Raw genomic sequence first — 23,138 nt, 5'->3', positions numbered from 1 at the left:
GAAACACGGTTCCCGACAGAAACGGACAAACAAACCCTGACCAACCTTCCATTAAACAAAAAAAAAAAAAAGTATTACTGAGAAGTTTTCACTTTTGAACAAGAAACGTGCTCCTGCAGCGGCGGTATGTGTGTAAACACAGTGAGATCAAGTTACAGCATTCAATCTATTCACTCAAGCCTTTTATAGACATCGATTTCACTCCCACAAAAAGTCCCAGTTTGAATGTTCAATACTCTGCAGTCGGGAAAAGGTTTGCTTGTGTCTGAGCGGGGAAGCTGCAGAACACGGTCGCATGAGCGAAAACCCGCTCAGTGTCTTCAGGGGCCGTGAGGTGTGTGAGAAGTAGAAACGCACTCCATGTACACAGAGGGAAACCAGGCACAGTCGGCGACAATCAAGGGAAATCACAGGAGGAGCAGAAAAAGACATCAGGTTTGGGCAGAAAGACATTAAACTAGACATCAGGAAACATGGAAAAACCTGAAGAAGAAGAAGAAGAAGAAGAAGAAGGAGAAGAAGAAAGAAGTAGGAAGAAGAAGACAGAGAAGAAGAAAGAAGAAGAAAGAGAAGGAGAAGAAGAAGGAGGAGAAGAAGAAGAAGAACGATGGAAGATGAAGGGTGAAGTGGAGAGAATAAACAGGTGTCTAATATTTTCAAGGCATTTTCAGGGTCTCTCGCTCTCTCTCTTTCTCTCTCTCTCTCTCACTCTCTCTCTCTCTCTCTCTCTCTCTCTCTCTGTCTGGCCAACCTTGTCTCATCGCAGCCTCACGGCCCGGTTACAGTCCGTCCACACACACACACACACACACACACACACACACACACACACACACACACACACACACACACACACACACACACACACACACACACACACACACACACACACACACACACACACACACACACACACACACACACACACACACACAGAGGGAGCTATTGCCATGGGAACCAAGCCCTCCATGACTATTCCCTTCTCTGGGTAGAAGAATAGGCACCAGTCGTTCTCCACCTCTCCCTCTTTCATTGTCAGATTTCTTTTTTCTGATTCATCTCCTCCTCTTTCCTCCACGTGCAGGAGCAAACAAGTCCTCCTCTTCCTCCTCCTCCTCCTCCTCTTCCTCCTCCTCCTCCTCCTCCTTGCATTTCTTTGACAGTTTGATTTGTTATGCATGATCTGTCCACGCTGGGATTTGTACGTTTCTCACAAGTGCAAAAAAACAAAAAGAAGCAAAACATTATCTCAACTCAACCTGGACCAAAGAAAATACTTTTTTTTTTCATTTGAAGAGCGAAGAAAGAGAATCACCATGTTTAAAAATAGAAGACATCTTTTTCTTTTCTAAAAAAAAAAACTGTGTGTGTGTGTGTGTTTGTGTGTGTGTGTGTGTGTGGGGGGGGGGGGGGGTGACTCATTGCTTTCTGTGAACTCGCTCCAGGCAGGTCATTTCTTATTAAAGCCCAGCCAAAGCGAAGTTCTTACATTTTCAGACACCCTATCGACATGTCCGTGTTGGACATCACCCGATCGATGGCGCTGCAATTTTCCTGGCCACCCATTACTACGGGAGTCAATTCGCTGTATAGAAATATCACGAAAGGGGGCGCCGGCTTTTTCTTTTTTTTCCTCTTCTCTCTTTTTCGGTTGGAGGCTAAGCCGCGACACAATCGGCTGAATATTGCCTCTTGTGTTTTCCCGGTCTCGCCTGGAGGATTCATCCCGGTTCACCGTCTCAGGTCTGGGGCAGAGCCGCGGGCTTGAATAACTTCTGTCTTCTAAAAAAAAATAAAAAGCCTGATTGCCGTCACCTTGCAGCAGAATGAAGAGAGAAATCATCAGAGAATGTTGTCAAGCGAGCGTTTCAATGAGATAGAGGGAGACTGCAGTGGAGGATACCATCAAGATGACACACCGCCAGTAAAACCATGCATCGTATTGTAGCGTACTATTGTAACATTACTATTGTAGTTTACTATTGTAGTGTTACTATTGTCATGTTACTATTGTAGCATTACTGTCATGTTACTATTGTACTGTTACTATTGTATCGTTACTATTGTAACATTACTATTGTAGTTTACTATTGTAGTGTTACTATTGTGGTGTTACTATTGTGGTGTTACTATTGTCATGTTACTATTGTATCGTTACTATTGTCATGTTACTATTGTAGCATTACTATTGTCATGTTACTATTGTATCGTTACTATTGTAGCATTACTATTGTATCGTTACTATTGTAGCATTACTATTGTCATGTTACTATTGTATCGTTACTATTGTAGCATTACTATTGTCATGTTACTATTGTATCGTTACTATTGTATCGTTACTATTGTATCGTTACTATTGTCATGTTACTATTGTAGCATTACTATTGTCATGTTACTATTGTATCGTTACTATTGTAGCATTACTATTGTCATGTTACTATTGTATCGTTACTATTGTAGCATTACTATTGTCATGTTACTATTGTCATGTTACTATTGTATCGTTACTATTGTAGCATTACTATTGTCATGTTACTATTGTCATGTTACTATTGTATCGTTACTATTGTAGCATTACTATTGTCATGTTACAATTGTCATGTTACTATTGTATCGTTACTATTGTCATGTTGCTATTGTCATGTTACTATTGTAGCATTACTATTGTCATGTTACTATTGTCATGTTACTATTGTATCGTTACTATTGTAGCATTACTATTGTCATGTTACTATTGTCATGTTACTATTGTATCGTTACTATTGTAGCATTACTATTGTCATGTTACAATTGTCATGTTACTATTGTATCGTTACTATTGTCATGTTGCTATTGTCATGTTACTATTGTAGCATTACTATTGTAGCATTACTATTGTCGTGTTACTATTGTAAAATTACTATTGTAGCATTACTATTGTAGCATTACCATTCCAGCATTACTATTGTAGCATTACTATTGTAGCAATACCATTCCAGCATTACTATTGTAGCATTACTATTGTATCGCTACTATTGTAGCATTACTATTGTATCATTACTATTTTAGCGTTACTATTGTAGCATTACTATTGTAGCATTACTATTGTAGCATTACCATTCCAGCATTGCTATTGTAGCATTACCATTGTATCATTACCATTGTATCATTACTATTGTATTGTTACTATTGCAGCATTACCATTCCAGCATTACTATTGCGGCGTTGATCTTTAATTCAAAAACCTCCCAATGAAGCAAAACCCTGATGACACGTCCACTTTTAACAACACAAAATAAGAGAACTGGACAGACTCTGGTCTTGGTTCACGTTCTCCACGGTGCCCTCTGTGTAGAACGCCCATCTTATTTTGAAAACCTCAGAGCAAGAAAATGTCAAAAACCCATTAAAGTGCCTGAGGATTGATCTGTCACGGTGGTGGGTAAAAACCCAGAAGAGGTGAGATTGTACTTTAAATTGGAGCAAAGTACATAATTTTCCTCGCGGGAGAGGTAATCGTCCCCTAATTTGAAAGCTTTCGCACGAAACCGTCAAAATAAAAGCCTCTTATAACGTAGAAAGAATGTCAGGAATGCACGTTGCAATCACAAGCTGAGAAGTTGTGACTAGTTCTTATTATGATAATTCCCTCCCTGTCATTTATTAAAGGTTAAAATCCTCCTTTTGGCGTCTTTACTCTGGAATCAAAATCCTTCATATTTCTATATTTGAAAAATGTCCTGAAACGTGGAGTTTTTTTGTGGAACGAGCTCAGCATGAAATTAGAGTAGAAGGGAATTAGGATGGTTTAAAAATAACCACCTTTCAATTAGACGTAGCCTAAATATTTACAAGCCCAACGTATTCCGGTGGTTGGCGTGTCTGTGGCTTGTTTGTGTTTTCCCAGCGTGACGAGGAGTTTACACTGTCAGGCTTAAACCTGCCTCCAAATGACTTTAATGTAATCTAATGGGGGGGGGGGGGGGGGGTAGCAAACATAAGTTGATTAAAATACATGTTTGCTAAAAAGACTGCAGTGGAGCTGATTTCCGGAGGAAGAGGAAGATGAATGAGTAGAAAGTGGCGGCGACTGTAAGACACCAGCCAGACGCTACATTCATACATTACCATTCAATTTAACTTTATTCATAAAGCACCAATTTCATTGTCCATTGTATTGTTGTAGGGCGTGTTTTAAGGATGTTGTGTGAATTTTTCCAGGGGAATCCAGGTGTTGAAATTCTATGGCTATAATGATGTCTGTAAATTACATTTATAATGTTTGTTATATATATACATGTGTTCCTGCCCGTTGGATTTTCTGCATAATATGTTCCATAACATTTTGAATATCTGTAGGAATTTTTATGATCAGTGTTTCATTTTAATGGTTTCTGCTAATGTTATACTTTTTTCTTTCTTTTTTTTTTTTTGACTGTATGTTATATTTGTAAATATATATTATTATGTTGTGTGCCTGCCCGGGGATGAACATGTACGGCTAAAATCTGGTATGAAGCATCTTTTATTTAAGATTATTGTATTGTTTTGTCCCTGAAAAATAAACTAAATATATCATATAAATCAATTTCAATGAGTCTCGTACGCCATTTTTCCAGGTCAACTCATTTCAATACTGATCACTGCATCTTTCTTATTAGTCAAATATTTTTTACCTTAAAAAAAAAAGAAAAAAAAAGCTGAAAATCAGCTGGTTCACCACAACTTTTAACATTTCATAGAAATGTTGAATTTTTCCATTACCTGCAGCAATAAAATAATGAGTTCCAGTTGTTCACCCCAGAAATAACTGAATTTAATAAAAATGTCATTGATTTCAACTTGGTGGAATTAAGCTTAATTTTATTTGTATAGCAAGGAACGTGCAGAACCAGGGGACTTTGTAACCCTGGTTCTGGTGATATTCAAAAACCTTTACTTCTCTCTGGATCTCATCCAGTTTGTGAACAAAAGGAGCTTTCGAATTGGAATCGGCAGTAAAATGACGATTTCTCCTCAAAAAGACAAGTTTATCTGTAGAGATCGGTCGCAGTTCCATGACGATCCAAGCAAAGAGATTTTTTTTTCGTGAAACCCAGAATCCCTCAGATCCAGACGATAAAACAACCAGAGAAAGATTTAATCTCTGGATGTCGGCATGAAGAAGCATTGAAGCAAACTGTAGCGTTCAAGGTGTTACATGTGGGCGTTTAGTTGAAGAGCCAATTTCTACAGAGAATTAGTGAACATAAAAACACAACAAAAAACGCTTCTACTTTGATATTATGACCAATTTTCCTTTCAGAAAAGTCAATTCCCAGGACATATAGTCCACCTTCGGTCAAATAAACAGGTTTATTTTGTATGAAAACTGTGTTTCTGTCGGGTTTGTTCAGACGTTTGTTTTCACTTCCAGCATTTCAGGTTTCCTCAAGTGATTTTTAACAAAGGTCATAAATCTGCTTTTAGAAATGTTAATAAGTCATCAATAAAGGTTAATGAATCTGACTTTTTTCACTTTCCTTTCAGCAGAACAAATGTTTGTAATGAGTCGTTTTCTAATAAGTTGTCGCCAAAAGGTTAGCAGAAGAAGAAAGAGAAAAGAAGAAGAGCATAACTGTGAAAGAAGCTGCAGATTCTAGATGTAAGGCTTCTCTTCAACATCAGTATGCTTTGTATTGCACTTTTATTATTATTATTATTATTATTATTATTATTATTATTATTATTATTATTATTATGATGATGATGATGATGATGCAGTGGAGTGGAGCTGTAATCCTTTCCGATTGGGACATTAAAAGATTTACTGAAGGTCTGCAAATAAAAGAATCAGCACAAATGTGAGTAAACACTGATGATGGAGTCCAACTTTAGTGAAGAGAAGAAGCTCCGCCCCTTTTTGGACAAAGCACATTTTTAGGTTGAGATGGACAGTTCAGCAACCTGTGTGTGTGTGTGTGTGTGTATTTCCCATGTTAATCAGTGTGTAGTCTCTGCAGTGTGTGTGGAGACCAGCCCTGGAGTATAATTTACATGTTTCTGTTCTACTGGTCATCTTCACCAACTGAGTGTACCACCGCGGTGTACTCTACTAGTATACCAGATGAATTAGTGTATGGTGTACTCTAGTAGTATACCAGATGAACTAGTGTATGGTGTACTCTACTAGTATACCAGATTAATTAGTGTACGTAGTACTCTACTAGTATACCAGATGAATTAACATACGGTGTACTCTACTAATAAACCAGATGAATTAGTGTATGGTGTACTCTACTAGTATACCAGATGAATTAGTGTACGGTGTACTCTACTAGTATACCAGATGAATTAGTGTACGGTGTACTCTACTAGTATACCAGATGAATTAGTGTATGGTGTACTCTACTAGAATACCAGATGAACTAGTGTATGGTGTACTCTACTAGTGTACCAGATGAACTAGTGTATGGTGTACTCTACTAGTATACAAGATGAACTAGTGTATGGTGTACTCTACTAGTACACCAGATGAATTAGTGTATGGTGGACTCTACTAGTATACCAGATGAACTAGTGTATGGTGGACTCTAGTAGTATACCAGATGAACTAGTATATGGTGTACTCTACTAGTATACCAGATGAATTAGTGTATGGTGTACTCTACTAGAATACCAGATGAACTAGTGTATGGTGTACTCTACTAGTATACCAGATGAACTAGTGAATGGTGTACTCTACTAGTACACCAGATGAATTAGTGTATGGTGGACTCTACTAGTATACCAGATGAACTAGTGTATAGTGGACTCTACTAGTATACAGGATGAATTAATGTACGGTGTACTCTACTAGTATACCAGATGAATTAGTGTACGTTGTACTCTACTAGTATACCAGATGAACTAGTGTATGGTGGACTCTACTAGTATACCAGATGAATTAATGTACGGTGTACTCTACGAGTGTACCAGATGAATTAACATACGGTGTACTCTACTAGTATACCAGATTAATTAGTGTACGTTGTACTCAACTAGTATACCAGATGAATTAGTGTACGTTGTACTCTACTAGTATACCAGATGAATTAGTGTATGGTGGACTCTACTAGTATACCAGATGAATTAGTGTATGGTGTACTCTACTAGTATACCAGATGAATTAGTGTACGGTGTACTCTACTAGTATACCAGATGAATTAGTGTACGGTGTACTTTACTAGTATACCAGATGAATTAGTGTATGGTGTACTCCACTAGTATACCAGATGAATTAATGTACGGTGTACTCCACTAGTATGCCAGATGAATTAATGTACGGTGTAGTCTACTAGTATACCAGATGAATTAATGTACGTGTACTCTACTAGAATACCAGATGAATTAGTGTACGGTGTACTCTACTAGTATACCAGATGAATTAGTGTATGGTGTACTCCACTAGTATACCAGATGAATTAATGTACGTTGTACTCCACTAGTATACCAGATGAATTAATGTACGTTGTACTCCACTAGTATACCAGATGAATTAATGTACGGTGTACTCTACTAGTATACCAGATGAATTAGTGTACGGTGCACTCTACTAGTATACCAGATGAATTAGTGTATGGTGTACTCCACTAGTATACCAGATGAATTAATGTACGGTGTACTCCACTAGTATACCAGATGAATTAGTGTATGGTGTACTCTACTAGTATACCAGATGAATTAACATACGGTGTACTCTACTAGTATACCAGATGAATTAGTGTACGGTGTACTCTACGAGTATACCAGATGAATTAGTGTATGGTGTACTCTACTAGTATACCAGATGAATTAGTGTACGGTGTACTCTACGAGTATACCAGATGAATTAGTGTACGTTAAACACTGCAGCTCAGCAGAAAGAACATCTGTGACTCTTAACATCTTCACTTCTTATAAAAAAACCCAACAGTCTTCTTTTGGTTTTCACAGAAAAATGTCCGCCTCTCATGTGTCTCCAGGAAGCGTCTCCTTCCATCTGCAGCCTCGCCGCCCAGACGGCACCACTGAGTGCAACAAGTGTTTCACACTCGCGGGAATCAACCGATCACAATGTGGATGTTGCTTCTTTTTAACAGTTTCAATAGCGACTGAGGGTCGGGTCACACGGCGGTGTTGCTTTTTGAAAAACGGTTCCCAAGGTGGAACTTTTCAAAAATGCTCCCACTTTCTCCGTGGAAACAAGGAAGGTAAACAGTTCTTCTGCACATCCTCAGTAGACGGACAATACGATCAATGTTCCCTCAGTCGACTACCCATCCATATTGTCCTCGGACTTGGTACTTTTATTTTGACGGTCCCCGTAATAGCGATCCTGCTGGATTCAAACCCAGATTCTCGAATGCTGAGGGTGTTGACTCCATAGAGGAAATTGTTCCTGGTTCAATCCTGCTTCCTGATGAAGATGTGGCTGAGTGGAGTTGGCATGTTATCCATAAGCCTGTGTGTGTGTAGGTTGTTTTTTTTTTTTTTTGCTAAGTATGATACAAGGATGTATGTTTGTGCGCCTATATATTGTAAACGTCTATGAGTTGGTCTTGTTATAGACGTGTACAGTGTTCGGCGTCGCCTCAGACATCCCAAAAACAATCATCCACACAGCAGCAACAAGTCAAAACCCAACGGCACTTCTTTCCTGAGACTGAAGAGTTTTCCCAGAATCAAAACCAGCCATTGATAAAGTGCAAAAAAACATTTTTATGTATATAAAGCTTCAAAATGTGGAAAACATGGTGTCAAAGGAGACGAAAACATGCATTTTGTAGATTCAGACTGACTATAACAAGTGTACATGACGAAGAACACAGAGAAGAGCCTCAATCGCCCCCTAGTGGCGGGTGGCAGTATTCAACCCCACCCTCTAAACTCATGCAGAGCAAAGTGTATATTCCAAAAATAATAAAACAATATAGATTTAAAAAAAAGAAGAAAAAAACAGTTCCCAACTAACTGTCAATAAAGAAGTGTTTAGCATGTTGCTTTTTCTCGTGGTGATTTATTTGGTTGCATTGACTCATTGGAAGAGATCTTTACAAACAGTTTATGTCAAAAATGTGAAACGGAGCAAAAGATTCAAGGTTCAAATTAAGGTTACACATGGAGTTAATAGGGAAATGTGTGTGTGTGTGTGTGTGTGTGTGTGTGTGTGTGTGTGTGTGTGTGTGTGTGTGTGTGTGTGTGTGTGTGACGGGGAGAACTCCTGACCCACCAACACTGTGGAGCAAAACGCAGCCCGACGCTCCACAACTCACCAGCTGGAACTAATTAACAGCAGTTCAGTGAGACTGAGCTGCTCACTCACTTTCTCTCTCTCTCTCTCTCTCTCTCTCCCGTGTACACACACACACACACACACACACACACACACACACACACACACACACACACACACACACACACACACACCGGATTTTCCTCTGTTCTGCCCTCGTCTTCCTCCTCCCTGACATCCTCCCTCACCCTTCCCTCACCTCCTGCCGTCGCTCAACTTGCCCCCCCCCCCACCCCCCCCTCCCCTCATTTCAACCTTCGTCCTCCTCCTCTTCCTCACATACGTACACATGCTTGGATGAACTCGTAGCACGCAGCCCGGAGATGTAAACATCCACATGTACCGACGGACGTGCATCTGTACCAGGCGGCGCTGCACGCAACAACACATGGAGGGGGGAACTGGAGGTGGAGGTGGTGGTGGTGGGGGGGTGGGGGGGGGGGGGGCGGGGGGTACCCACACCCTCCAAAGACGGACATACGGTAGCTCACAGTTTTCGCACACACACACTCCCTCAGTGGTCTCCGATTGGATCCAGGTAGACATTTGTGGCGTTTGAAATAAAAACAAAAACATATGCAGCCCCGTTCTGTTACCGTCAACATCTGACTTCAAACAGCAGCAGGAACCTGAGCGGTAAGAGCGGTAAGAGCGGTAAGAGCAGTAAGAGCAGTAAGAGCAGTAAGAGCAGTAAGAGCAGTAAGAGCAGTAAGAGCGGTAAGAGCAGTAGGAGCGGTGAGAGCGGTGAGAGCGGATCTCCGGCGGCGTGTTGCACAAGACAAGACTAAAAAAAGACAAAACTCGTGTTGTGCAGAATCATCCAACCAACTCTCTCCGGGAAGTTTTGCAGCCACGAGGACGTCGGCGGAGGAGGAAGCTAAAAGACAAATAGAGCAGCAACAACAACAAAAAAAAAGAATAAATCAATAAAAAAAACTTACCTGTTTGACGATGCGGTTTGGAAAGTTCAGCGCTCGGACTCGCGGGGACTCGGCGGGAGAGTCACATTCTACTTGGGCGAGGGATGGAGTTCAAGATCCGGGCGGGAGGTGACAGGGTTGTCACGGCTCGGAGAGGAAGAAGAAGAAGAAGAAGGAGTAGAAGAAGAAGAAGATGATGAAGAAGAAGAAGAAGAAGAAGAAGAAGAATCCTCCGGCAGGCAGCAGCAGCTCCAGCGGTTTCGCCTCGTCGTTACCCCCTCCTCCTCCTCCTCCTCCTCCTCCTCCTCCTCCTCCTCCTCCTCCTTTCGCCGCCGCAGACACACTTGTGCGCTCGGTGTGTTTAGGTCATGCTCAAACTATGCCTGTGTACCAGTGTTCTGCAAGCTCAGGGAAACCACATCCTGTCACATATTTACCTCCCTCCCCTGTCTGCCAGTCCTCTCTCTCTCTCTCTCTCTCTCTCTCTCTCTTTCAGAGCCTCTCTCGGTTCCCGTGTCTTCCTCTCGCTCTCCTGTGATTGTCTGAAGCAACTGAGCGCTCTGACCCGGCGTCCGCTCGCACACCGCCGCTCTCCCTCAATGTCTGCCTCTCTGGCAGCCGCACCGGTTCCACGCCGCTGCCTGGAGAATCCATCTGAGGGAGAGCAGAGGGGCGAGAGAGGGAAAGGGAAGGAGGGAGGAGGGAGGATGGGAGACGAAAGGAGGAGAGAGAGAGAGAAGGGGGGGGGGGGCTTCATTGGGAAATACCAGAGTTGGAGGAAGGCGGTGGGAGTCGTCGTTCGGGAGTGGAGAAAGGAGGGCGGACGTAAATACTCATTGATAGTTAGTCTGAGAGTCGAGCGGTCGAATGTCAACGGAAAATAAAAGCTGCGTGATGCGAGATGTGTGAAAAATTAAGATATTAAAAGAAAAAAAGAAAAAAAAAGGTGGAGTTCATGTTTCAAAAGAGGAAGCGGCAGAAACAAGAAGTCTCCAGCGTTCGTTGCGTAAGAGCAGCAGGTGATTCCTGTGAAGTGACTTCATTTACTGAGGGTTCATGTAGAAACGCAGCTCGGAGCGCGGCGCAACTTCAAAAGGAAGTAAAGTGGAGAGAAACGGTTGGTCAATGGCGTGTTTGTGTGGAAAACGGTGGAAATAAAAGCAGCAGAACGTGTCGCGACACGTTCTGCTGCTTTTATTTCCACCGGTTTCCACACAAAGTCAAATGCAAACCAAAGTGAAGTGCGGCAAAAAGAAGTTTTGCGAATGTCGACATTGTGGGTGGGGGAGGGGGGAGGGGTGGGGTTACAACAGCTGGTCTGTTGCATATGGATGTCGGCGGGTTTGCGCGTGTGATTCTCGGCACTTCGCTCCTCTGTGGTGGTTATGCATATTCAATACGTCCGGGTCGGGACCCGCTATCGCGAGGTATTTATTATTTAAGCCGGCGCGTATTGATGGGCCGCTGCCCGGGAGGAACGGCGGCTCTCTGATACGCGAGAAGGTGATTTTTTTTCACCACAACTATTGTTTTGTAAACAAGCCATCCATGTTTGTGGGAATGGAGTCGCATAAATATGCTGGAGGGTTGTTTCTGGCTTTAAACTGCTCCGTTTATTCACCTTCAACCAATAAAAGTAGTTTTTTTTTTTTTTTATGTCTGCGTGTATATATTTATTTATTGGTTTCTACGTATGTACTTTACCAGCTTTTCGCAAAAACTACTGATCCGAGACATGGTTTGTTATCACAAAAGGATAAATCTATTAGATATTGAGACGTTAGCGGCTAATCATTTCCGAATAAATCCCCAAAACTGCGGGGAAAAAACAACTTCCCATACAAAGCGGATGAGAGAGGCACCTCATGGAGATCAAAGCAGATCAGTGTCTGTTGCCATGGAGAAGCTCCCTGCTCAGTGTTTCACACAGCGATGTTGCTACACAGTTAGCATTGATATGAGCCAATGGCTATCACGATATCGATGCTAACTCGGTTTCCAGAAACAAATGTGGCGTCGGCGAATGTCCGCGCTCTACCGAGTGTCAGTTTGCTGTGAAATGTCTTTGATTTAGGTGAGCTTGTGAAAAGGCTGATCCACCCCATCCTCCTCTCAATCCAGATAATTCTAACTATTTTAGCTTCAAATGATAAATGGCTGCATTGTGACGTTTCCACAACAATCTGAATGTGGTTTCCATCGTCGACTGTCGACTTCAGGATCGGATGAGGACCGGCTCTCCAAACATGAACTCCTCAAAGGAAAACAAGTGCATGATGGATCCGCCCATCTCAGGGGTCCCAAAACATTGACTTTTCCCCTCATTTAAGTCCTAAATAATCCATCCATCCTCCAAATAGTGAGATCCATTAGCGTCCAGGATACTTCACATACTGGATCCATCAATACACTGAATTTCATGCATGATCCACCCATCCGTCCGCCCTGTCCTCCTTCAAATGTTGACATCCTTTATGTATATCTATTTTTTTTTTTTTTTGCTGACATGCTACATTTCACACATCCTGCAGAACTTATCCCCCCCCCAAAAAAAAAAAAACCCAACTCCCCTCCTTCTTTTTAGCAACGACATGCGTGACATCCATCCGTGAAATTATCTTCCAAATGTTGATGCCAGTAATTCCATTAGCATGACTTCGCTTGGCGGATCCGTCCGCGTACAAGCGTCCCAACCTCATTAACATGCTGACATTCCTCCGTCTTTTAGCCCTGGTGCTAAATCACAACCACACATGTTCCATCCATCCATCCATCCATCCATCCATCTATGTGAGCGCAGACCTTCCCACCACTTTGGAAGTGCGCCATGAAATGTTCCGCTCTGAAATGCTACAACATGGAAAGTGGAGTTACTTCTAAGGTTTGCTTTTCTTCGTACGGAAGCGCGTGACCGAAAAGGTTTAGGACGTCATTGTACAACTGAGACACCAGATATTCCAGGTGTGGATGATAGAGATACAAGTGTAGTTTATTGTCTGTATTTAGAATGGGGGTCAAGGTCCAGGCTGTGCAACCTCTAAGACTGAAAGAGACGTTGTTTTTTTTCCACCAAATAAAATTTGTCTACAGTTGGAAAAAAAAAAAAAATCTAAATAAATGTTTTTACATTCTAAAAAATATTTTATGGCTACAATTCAGACTTTTTTTTGTGTGTGTTTATAGCTTTTAAATTTTCTGTCTTTTTAAAAAAAAACATTTTAGCTATTGAAAGTCACTGTGGATATCCAGATGGCTTTAAACCCCTGCTTTGTTACGTCACTATCATCTTCTCCCAATCGTAAGGTTGCGCGTTCCACCTGCCCCGTCAAGCACCTTGCATGGCAGCCGCCTTCACTGGTGTGTGTGTGTGTGTGTGTGCGTGCGTGTGTGTGTGATTAACAGCGTAAAACACTTTGGCGGGCGCTCAGACTGTGGCCATAGAAGTGAAAACCTTTAATATATCAGTCCCTAATTCACAAGCGGCCACTTCAGAGGTACGAAACGCTCCAACGATACTTAACTCTTACTTTGAAAGGTGACATTGATATATAGTCGCTGCAACTTTCTCCCAGCCGAAGTCGTCGAGTAGAAATCGCTGAAATCCATTTGGGCGGAATTGCAGCGTGAGAAGCGGCCTGGTCAGTGATGCGGGGTAAGTTGCTGACCAGAGATCTTTTTAACAACGCGGGTTGTTTTAGCGGCGCGGCGGCCGGGCATCTGTTTCTCAAGGATATTGAGAAAAGTTATGGTGGCAAGAGTGTCGTTTACGCAGCAGTGCACAGCTGTTTCACGGCCACGCAAGAGCCGTCAGCGTCGACAAGCACAAGTTTTCCGTCCAAACTGAAATATCTTCGGCAGCTGCCGATTTCATTGCCATGAGTTTTTTTTGAGGAGCTTTTTACAACTGCGAGTTAATACTTTCCAATAAAATGGCAGCTCCTTTAAATTTAGATTTCAAGCGTTGATCCGAGTCGAAACGATTCTTCTCCCTTCACAAGAAACACATTTCTATTAACATAGATTTACATGCAAAAGTTACAAATTGGAACATTATTTACTGATTATGAAGTTTAAATGTCATTATATATACTTAAATCAGTAACATCCAGATTATAGAGCATCTTCCTCCTCTAACATCAGATTATAGAGCATCTTCCTCCTCTAACATCAGATTATAGAGCATCTTCCTCATCTAACATCAGATTATAGAGCATCTTCCTCCTCTAACATCCAGATTATAGAGCATCTTCCTCCTCTAACATCAGATTATAGAGCATCTTCCTCCTCTAACATCAGATTATAGAGCATCTTCCTCCTCGAACATCCAGATTATAGAGCATCTTCCTCCTCTAACATCCAGATTATAGAGCATCTTCCTCCTCTAACATCAGATTATAGAGCATCTTCCTCCTCTAACATCAGATTATAGAGCATCTTCCTCCTCTAACATCCAGATTATAGAGCATCTTCCTCCTCTAACATCCAGATTATAGAGCATCTTCCTCCTCTAACATCAGATTATAGAGCATCTTCCTCTAACATCAGATTATAGAGCATATTCCTCCTCTAACAGCAGATTATAGAGCATATTCCTCCTCTAACAGCAGATTATAGAGCATCTTCCTCCTCTAACATCAGATTATAGAGCATATTCCACCTCTAACACCAGACCATAGAGCATATTCCTCCTCTAACATCAGATTATAGAGCATCTTACTCCTCTAACACCAGATTATAGAGGATCTTCCTCCTCTAACACCAGATTATAGAGCATCTTCCTCCTAACATGCAGAATACAGAGCATCTTCCCCCTCTAACATCAGATTATAGAGCATCTCACTCCTCTAACATCAGATTATAGAGCATCTTCCTCCTCTAACATCAGATTATAGAGCATCTTCCTCCTCTAACATCAGATTATAGAGCATCTTCCTCCTCTAACATCAGATTATAGAGCATCTTCCTCCTCTAACATCAGATTATAGAGCATCTTCCTCCTCTAACATCAGATTATAGAGCGTCTTCCTCCTCTAACATCAGATTATAGAGCGTCTTCCTCCTCTAACATCAGATTATAGAGCGTCTTCCTCCTCTAACATCAGATTATAGAGCATCTTCCTCCTCTAACATCAGATTATAGAGCATCGTACTCCTCTAACATCAGATTATAGAGCGTCTTCCTCCTCTAACATCAGATTATAGAGCATCCTCCTCCTCTAACATCAGATTATAGAGCATCTTCCTCCTCTAACATCAGATTATAGAGCATCTTCATCCTCTAACATCAGACTATAGAGCATCTTCCTCCTCTAACATCAGATTATAGAGCATCTTCCTCCTCTAACATCAGATTATAGAGCATCTTCCTTCCAATAACTGCTGTAACTTTGTATTTAACGACTGAATCACACCTTGTACTCTGTGATAACTTCAGTAGAAAAACTTGGTCAAACAGTCAAAGAATGACCTTCCCCTCATGATTCTCCATATGAATCCTTGGTTGAAGGGCTGAACATGTCTGATTCTTTACTAAACCATCTGACATTCTCAAAGTCACTTCTACCCCGACGGGGGGATTCACTCTGGGAGTCTTCATCGACCTGCAAGAATCTTTCTCCAGGCCACAAATTAATGATACGTGCCTTCAAAAGATGGCGAGAACCTGCTTCTGTTTGCCGTCACTTTAATCAACGCCTCCGGACAACACACATCTAGATCCAGGCAACGTATGTCCGACTGGAAGGACGATACCTTGAGCCTGTACCTCGTCTAACTGTCAAAGAGGTTCAAGGGTTCACAGGCGAAAAACACAGTTTGGAGTATGGATGCACCGATACTGATACCGACACCAGTATCGAGTCTGATACTGCCCGGTAAAGAGTACTATGTGATGAAGCTGCGCGGAGGTGCTTCACGGCAACGCATAGCCTTCGCGTATTGTTCAGGCTTTAAGGCATTCAATAAATACTCGTTAGCTACTTGGTATCGGTAAAGGCTAGTACTCGTCAATGCATTCCTATTCCAAACTCACATAAACCAAGTGTTTATGTGAAACCAGACATAGACTCCCAAAGTCGCGGAGAAATTAAGTAATAAACTGATTCGCTAAGAAAACAAGGTAACGTGATAAATAAAACAACAGGGATGAAGCTTGTCCTGGTGGTATCGGCAAATCTCCGGTTTGGACACAGACGGAAGCTGGAAATGGAAGAAGAGGAGGAGGAGGGGAACAGTGGAGGTCAGGGTGAAGCTCCACTGGTTTTCTGGCCGTTTGAAAGGATTGAAATTCAACAGACGCCAAAGTGCCGAAGCCTTCCTGGCGCTGAACGGAACCAACGATGGCCTACGGTCTGATTGTTCTAACGGTCTCGCTGCTGGAGGACCAAACAACAACAACATGACATTTACGTGATGTCATCTTCACCCTTTATGCTCTCATTGTTTAGACACGAATCCTCAAGTGTTTGGATTCCTTTTATTAGATGACATACTTGACCTGACGGCCTCGAAGACCACGCAGCTGAACGTCTGTCCAGACCGGATGAGCAGCCAAGCATCGGTGTTTGTGGAGGAGGAGGAGGAGGAGTAGTGGACCCTAACTCTTCTCATTCTGCAGGGGAATAATCACATTATTCAATCACTGGCTCCATTGTTGGTGTGTTGGTTTGGTGTGTGAGCTCAGCTGTGACTAGAGGTGCAGCAGTGCCCCCCGGTGTTCGAGGTGGGAATTTATTCCACTGCTTCATCCATCGCTGAAGTCAATCCCAGCTGACTGAGTGAAAGCAGGTAAACACAGTCTGGGTGTCTCCGAATAGTCCCTCCTATCTCCTAATAGTCCCTCCTATCTCCTAATAATCCCTCCTATCGCCTAATAATCCCTCCTATCTCCTTTCCTATCCACTTCTCCTTAACCCAGAAGTGATAAGGAGTGTTGGAATTCTCACTAAGCTAAGGAAAGGAAGCTCAATGCTTCCTTTAGCCTAGGAAACACTGATGCTTCCTTTAGGGCCTCCTTTAGCCTAGGAAACACTGATGCTTCCTTTAGAGCCTCCTTTAGCATAGGAAACACTGATGCTTCCTTTAGAACCTCCTTTAGCCTAGGAAACAGTGATGCTTCCTTTCGAACCTCCTTTAGCATAGGGAACACTGATGCTTCCTTTAGAACCTCCTTTAGCCTAGGAAACACTGATGCTTCCTATAGAGCCTCCTTTAGCCTAGGAAACACTGATGCTTCCTTTAGAGCAGTGGTTCTCAATTATTTTCTGTCATGCACCCCTAGAGGACAGAATTTTTTTCAGCCCCCCCCCCCCCCCCCCCCCCCGCATTGTACGACCATTGAGAACCTGATAATATTTATTTATTTATCTGTATAAACCACTGTATGAGTTGCTGATACCAGCATTCTGCATACAATCGCCTGATTATCAAAATAAATTAATAAAATGAGTTGAGAACAACTTAAAGCAATTTCCAAGTTTAGTTTATGAATTGTGATTCTCAAAACAGAAAAAGTGCAAATGACTCACTGGGATGTGCATTTTTAAAAACTTAACACAGTAACGTTCAAAACTTTAAACAGTAAGATGTTCTGCTAGTTGTTCTTGGAGGTTGTCTGAAATGTCAGATATACGTCTCCCGACCGTGTCATTAGAAAGAGGGACAGTCTTCAGTGCCTCAGCACTTTTCTCACCTAGCATGATTGTGACCATGTCCAATGCTGCGGGGAGGATTAGCTCCTCTGCTATGGTGTGAGGGTTTTATGCACCTTGTGATGTGGTGGGTAACTTTGTAAGAGGCTAACAGGCTTTTTTGTTTACTGATGCCGCGCTGACAAAATGAGCGGCTTGTTGGCGATACTCATGGAGTTTACCATGAAAAAACTCCAGTGGCTTACTGACATAACGGGTGTATGGTCTCCAGGTGTGTGGTGTATGGTCTCCAGGTGTATGGTGTATGGTCTCCAGGTGTATGGTGTATGGTCTCCAGGTGTATGGTGTATGGTCTCCAGGTGCCGTCTTCATTTATTTGGTTTCATGCTCCGCTGCCAGAGTTTTTAGGCATAAAACACAAACGGGTGTTTCCTGGTTTCTGCCGTGTTCACGGTAAACCCAAGGGCGACGTAGCATCGTCATATCTCCTGCTCTTACTAGGTTTATGTTTACTCTCACCTGTTTTCTTTTCCTCTGACGCCTCATCCTTTTTTCTTTTCACTCCTGTCAGAAACTTCTCCACCTCTCCTCCTCCTCCTCCTCCTCCAGCTCTGTACACCAGTGTTGGTGTAGTACTTCTTCTTCCCTACTGGGTTGAACAGGCAGCCTGTTGATTAGTGTGAGCACTGCTGCCACCTAGTGGCTGGAGGCCCTTTTTTTAATCCTTCAAGCATGAATAAAGACACTAATACTGAAAGTCGCACCCGCCTCACACCCCCCCTGGCACCCCACCACACCCCCCCAGGGGGGCGCGCCCCACCATTTGAGAAGCCCTGCTTTAGAGCCTCCTTTAGCCTAGGAAACACTGATGCTTACTTTAGAACCTCCTTTAGCCTAGGAAACACTGATGCTTCCTTTAGGGCCTCCTTTAGCCGAGGAAACACTGATGCTTCCTTTAGAGCCTCCTTTAGCCGAGGAAACACTGATGCTTCCTTTAGGGCCTCCTTTAGCCGAGGAAACACTGATGCTTCCTTTAGAGCCTCCTTTAGCCGAGGAAACACTGATGCTTCCTTTAGAGCCTCATTTAGCCTAGGAAACACTGATGCTTCCTTTAGAGCCTCCTTTAGCCTAGGAAACACTGATGTTTCCTTTAGAGCCTCCTTTAGCCTAGGAAACACTGATGCTTCCTTTAGAGCCTCCTTTAGCCTAGGAAACACTGATGCTTCCTTTAGAGCCTCCTTTAGCCTAGGAAACACTGATGCTTCCTTTAGGGCCTCCTTTAGCCTAGGAAACACTGATGCTTCCTTTAGAGCCTCCTTTAGCCTAGGAAACACTGATGCTTCCTTTAGAACCTCCTTTAGCCTAGGAAACACTGATGCTTCCTTTAGAGCCTCCTTTAGCCGAGGAAACACTGATGCTTCCTTTAGAACCTCCTTTAGCCTAGGAAACACTGATGCTTCCTTTAGGGCCTCCTTTAGCCTAGGAAACACTGATGCTTCCTTTAGAGCCTCCTTTAGCCTAGGAAACACTGATGCTTCCTTTAGAGCCTCCTTTAGCCTAGGAAACACTGATGCTTCCTTTAGAGCCTCCTTTAGCCTAGGAAACACTGAAGCTTCCTTTAGAGCCTCCTTTAGCCTAGGAAACACTGATGCTTCCTTTAGAGCCTCCTTTAGCCTAGGAAACACTGATGCTTCCTTACGAACCTCCTTTAGCCTAGGAAACACTGATGCTTCCTTACGAACCTCCTTTAGCCTAGGAAACACTGATGCTTCCTTTAGAGCCTCCTTTAGCCTAGGAAACACTGATGCTTCCTTTAGAGCCTCCTTTAGCCTAGGAAACACTGATGCTTCCTTTAGAGCCTCCTTTAGCCTAGGAAACACTGATGCTTCCAGCTCATGATGCCCCACAATTCTTTGTGGCAACAACAGGGAGGAAACAGACAAAGAGACAATTACAGTTACTTTCACACCAAAGAGTATTTATAGTCATAAATTTACTAGGAATGTATGTTTTTGAACTGTGGAAGGAATTGGGAGTAGTTTGAGAAATTGTACTCGTGCGTAAACAGCAGGAATGCACCAATACCACTTTTTTAAAGGACGAGCACTAAAGCATGAGTACTAACTTTTAGATACATATTGAAACTAATACTTATAAAATGCCATTAAGCTGAATTCATCCCTGCAGTATCGGACCCGATATCCAATCGGTGCGTCCCTGATTTAAAATACCGGCATCAGTGCAACATAAAACTTCAGTGCTGACTGACAATGACGTTAAAACAATTGTAAATTAAAAAAAACTATAGTCATGAACAGTTTATGTAAATGAATCTTTCAGCATCCAAACTGTGTCATTTTTCATTCCCTCGTCTCATTATCCCGTCGCTCTCCCTGGTTACCAGCCTGTGCCTGCACTCAGAGCACCGTAATGGCCGCCATTACTTTAAATGGCCTGCCTTCATTTCTGGCGTCACGTCAGGAGTTTGACTTGCAGGGAGAAGCAGGCCGGCGTCTTACAGCCACGTCACCGGCGGGCACAAAGAGAACCTGCTCCCCGTCACATCCATCACCGTGCTGCCGCCCACTGCCGGGACAAGCAACACACACACGACTTATTCAACTCCTGCTTTCTAAATATTAGCCATCTTCATCCATCCATCCATCTTCTCGGACGATTTGTACAACGTGAGGGTTTGCAGGAGGCGGCGGCCGATACGAGCAGTCAACAGCTGGTCTTAAAGACGTGCTGTTGGGCTGGAGGAGGAGAATCCAAGATAAAACTAAAAACAGTTAAGAACTGGTCAAAATGATGCAAATACCTGATAAACTTATAATTAAATGTCTTTTACAGTGGAAAAACTGACTGTATAGTGGATTCTGCATGTATTTTATGCTTTTATATATATATATATATATATATATATATATATATATATATATATATATATACACACACCCACACACACACACACACACACACACACACACACACATATATACGTATATATATACAAAATTATCTTCTTTCTGTATATTTTAGTACTTTTGCAAGACTAAGAGTTGTTTTGTTACTAAGAGTAACAAAACAAAAAAGATTTTAAAAAATCCAATGCATTCTTTAAATCTTTTCTTCAAATGGCATTAAAACCATTTCAATCCAATTTACATTACTTTTAAGTGAAATTTGAAAACTTGAAAAGACAACTTTTTGAAAAACGCTCCGTCTCCATTGAAACTGCAACTTTTCTGAAATGCTGCTTCTGCACATGCTCAGTAGACAGACAATAAGTGTCACAATTCCCCAGTCCATGTTGTCCTGGGGACTTGTATTGTTGTCAGTCACCGTAACGACAGCCAAACAACAACAAACAACCTCACCAGCTCAAAACACTTCTGCCGTTTTAATGTAAACGGACGTCGTCGTCAGAACCGTTGCGGTGTAAACGTGAAAAACTTTCCGAAACGGCACGTTTTCACTCACAATGTCGTCGTGAATGTTTCAGAAAAGTTTTACTTTCACACAATTGCGTTTTGAAAACGATGTTGGGTTAAACGGCGGGAACACTGAAAACGATGCAGTTTTCACGTTGGGCCACTAGTGGGTGCCGTTTGATGTTGTAACGAAAACGACACAAACATGCAGCAGTGAACGACACGCAAATAGTGGATAGACGAACTTGGATTGTTGTCTGGTGACTGTCAAAATAAAAGTACCGAGTCCCAAGAGAATATGGACTGGGAGGCTATGACGCCTCCTCCGCTTCCTCCCCCTCCTCTTCCTCCTCCTCCTCCTCCTCCTCCTCCTCCTCCCACCAAGGGGTGATAAATAACACAAGATCTCCCACACTGCTCCTAATCCCTTCTCGCTTGTTTGAGGCTAAAATAAAGAGCGGGTGTGTCGTCTGGCCAAAAGCTCAACACGCTAAAGCCATTTGCACACGCTTTGTAATCCAGCGGAGGATTTACCTTGACCTGAGAACACTTTCACTCCACGCTGAGTAAACTGAGCTGTGTGTGGACCAGTCACTGCCCTCCGCCATGTTTACCTGCTGCTCTTTAGAAGAAAAGGCCTTTTAAACCACTGGATTTATTGTAAAGAATTGTGTGTGTGTGTGTGTGTGTGTGTGTGTGTGTGTGTGTGTGTGTGTCAGGATTATAAAAAGGAGGGGGGGAAAGTGCAAACCTGCATCATTCCTCCTGAAGACCTGGATGCAGACACAGTGAGGCAGGTTCAACACTTCCTTTCTTCTTTTAAAGTTGTTTTGTTTTTATTTTTAAATAATGCAAATAGATATTTTAATTTTAATGATTATTTTAGTCTTGATTCATGCAGGATTATTGTCTGAAAAATTAACCGTGCATGTATTATAATGAGTTTAATGTTAATTTATTTCACAGGAAAACTTTGAAAGTGTTTTCCTTTAAAGGGGAACAATGTGTGGTTTCCTGGTTTTCCTCTTGGCTCTGCATCATGTGCACTCGGCCTGCGTCGTGGTGAGTGCACCACATTTAACAACATTAGATTATTCAATACTTGTGTTTTTCCATTAAGTGCAAAGCTTACTTAGCACAATATTCTTTTGCATTTCGCTTTGGATTATTTGCATTTGCCCTTAATAAAACATAATGTACGTTGGATGTATTGGCTCTTTTCTGCTACCATTGCACGCTAATATATTATTTAGTGTTGGAAATGGTTGATTTTCTTTTATTTAGAAAAGACATTTCTACCTCCTATTTTCAAGATTTAGTGGAAGTAACTATAGATTTTAGTGTGAACATTTAAAATGGTGCTTTAACTGTGCATTTCAGATCTATTTTTGATATTACAATTTGATGGTAATTATATATAACACCAACAAATAACAAAAATATAACAATACCTCGGTAGTTTAGCTTCAGTGAAGGTGGAAGTTAACGACAGAATAAATATTTTGATATGTAACATTGTAGATACCCTGAAGATTTCAGTTAAAAGGCTGAAACATTATTGTAGGAAGGAAAGAAGGAAGGAAGGATGAACAGGTGTTTGTTTCTTAACATTTATAACTGAAAATACATGTATAAACATGTATAAATTAAATAAGCCCAGGATTGAGCCTTGCGGAACGCCACATTTCATTTCATGGCCTCCTGAGGAATGTTTACCAAGACTTGCTATATATTCTATATCAGAGAGAGAAGAGCTTAACCAGTTAATAAAAGCAAAGTGAGAGAGGCCAACCAGGTGACTGGTGTTTCATTTTCCTCAAATGTTTTTACAAAATAGTAACAAAGACACAGATCTGGTGAAAAT

At 42.0% G+C, this 23,138-nt stretch overlaps 1 protein-coding gene across 1 annotated transcript in view; it reads right to left on the bottom strand.

Moving 5' to 3' along the window:
* The window catches only part of rftn1b (raftlin, lipid raft linker 1b), a gene marked incomplete at its 3' end in the record, with an annotated part of 145,723 nt that extends 135,431 nt beyond the window's left edge, over nt 1-10,292 (bottom strand). Inside the window, exon 1 of the mRNA XM_080501281.1 lies at nt 10,213-10,292. The remainder of the gene's footprint in view (nt 1-10,212) is intronic.
* Between the last annotated feature and the right edge of the window lie 12,846 nt (nt 10,293-23,138).

The sequence above is a fragment of the Blennius ocellaris genome (genome assembly GCF_963422515.1).
Source record: "Blennius ocellaris genome assembly, chromosome: 8".
Taxonomy (NCBI): domain Eukaryota; kingdom Metazoa; phylum Chordata; class Actinopteri; order Blenniiformes; family Blenniidae; genus Blennius; species Blennius ocellaris.
The sequence above is the reverse complement of the archived record's forward strand: the minus strand, read 5'-3'. Positions and strand labels throughout refer to the sequence as shown.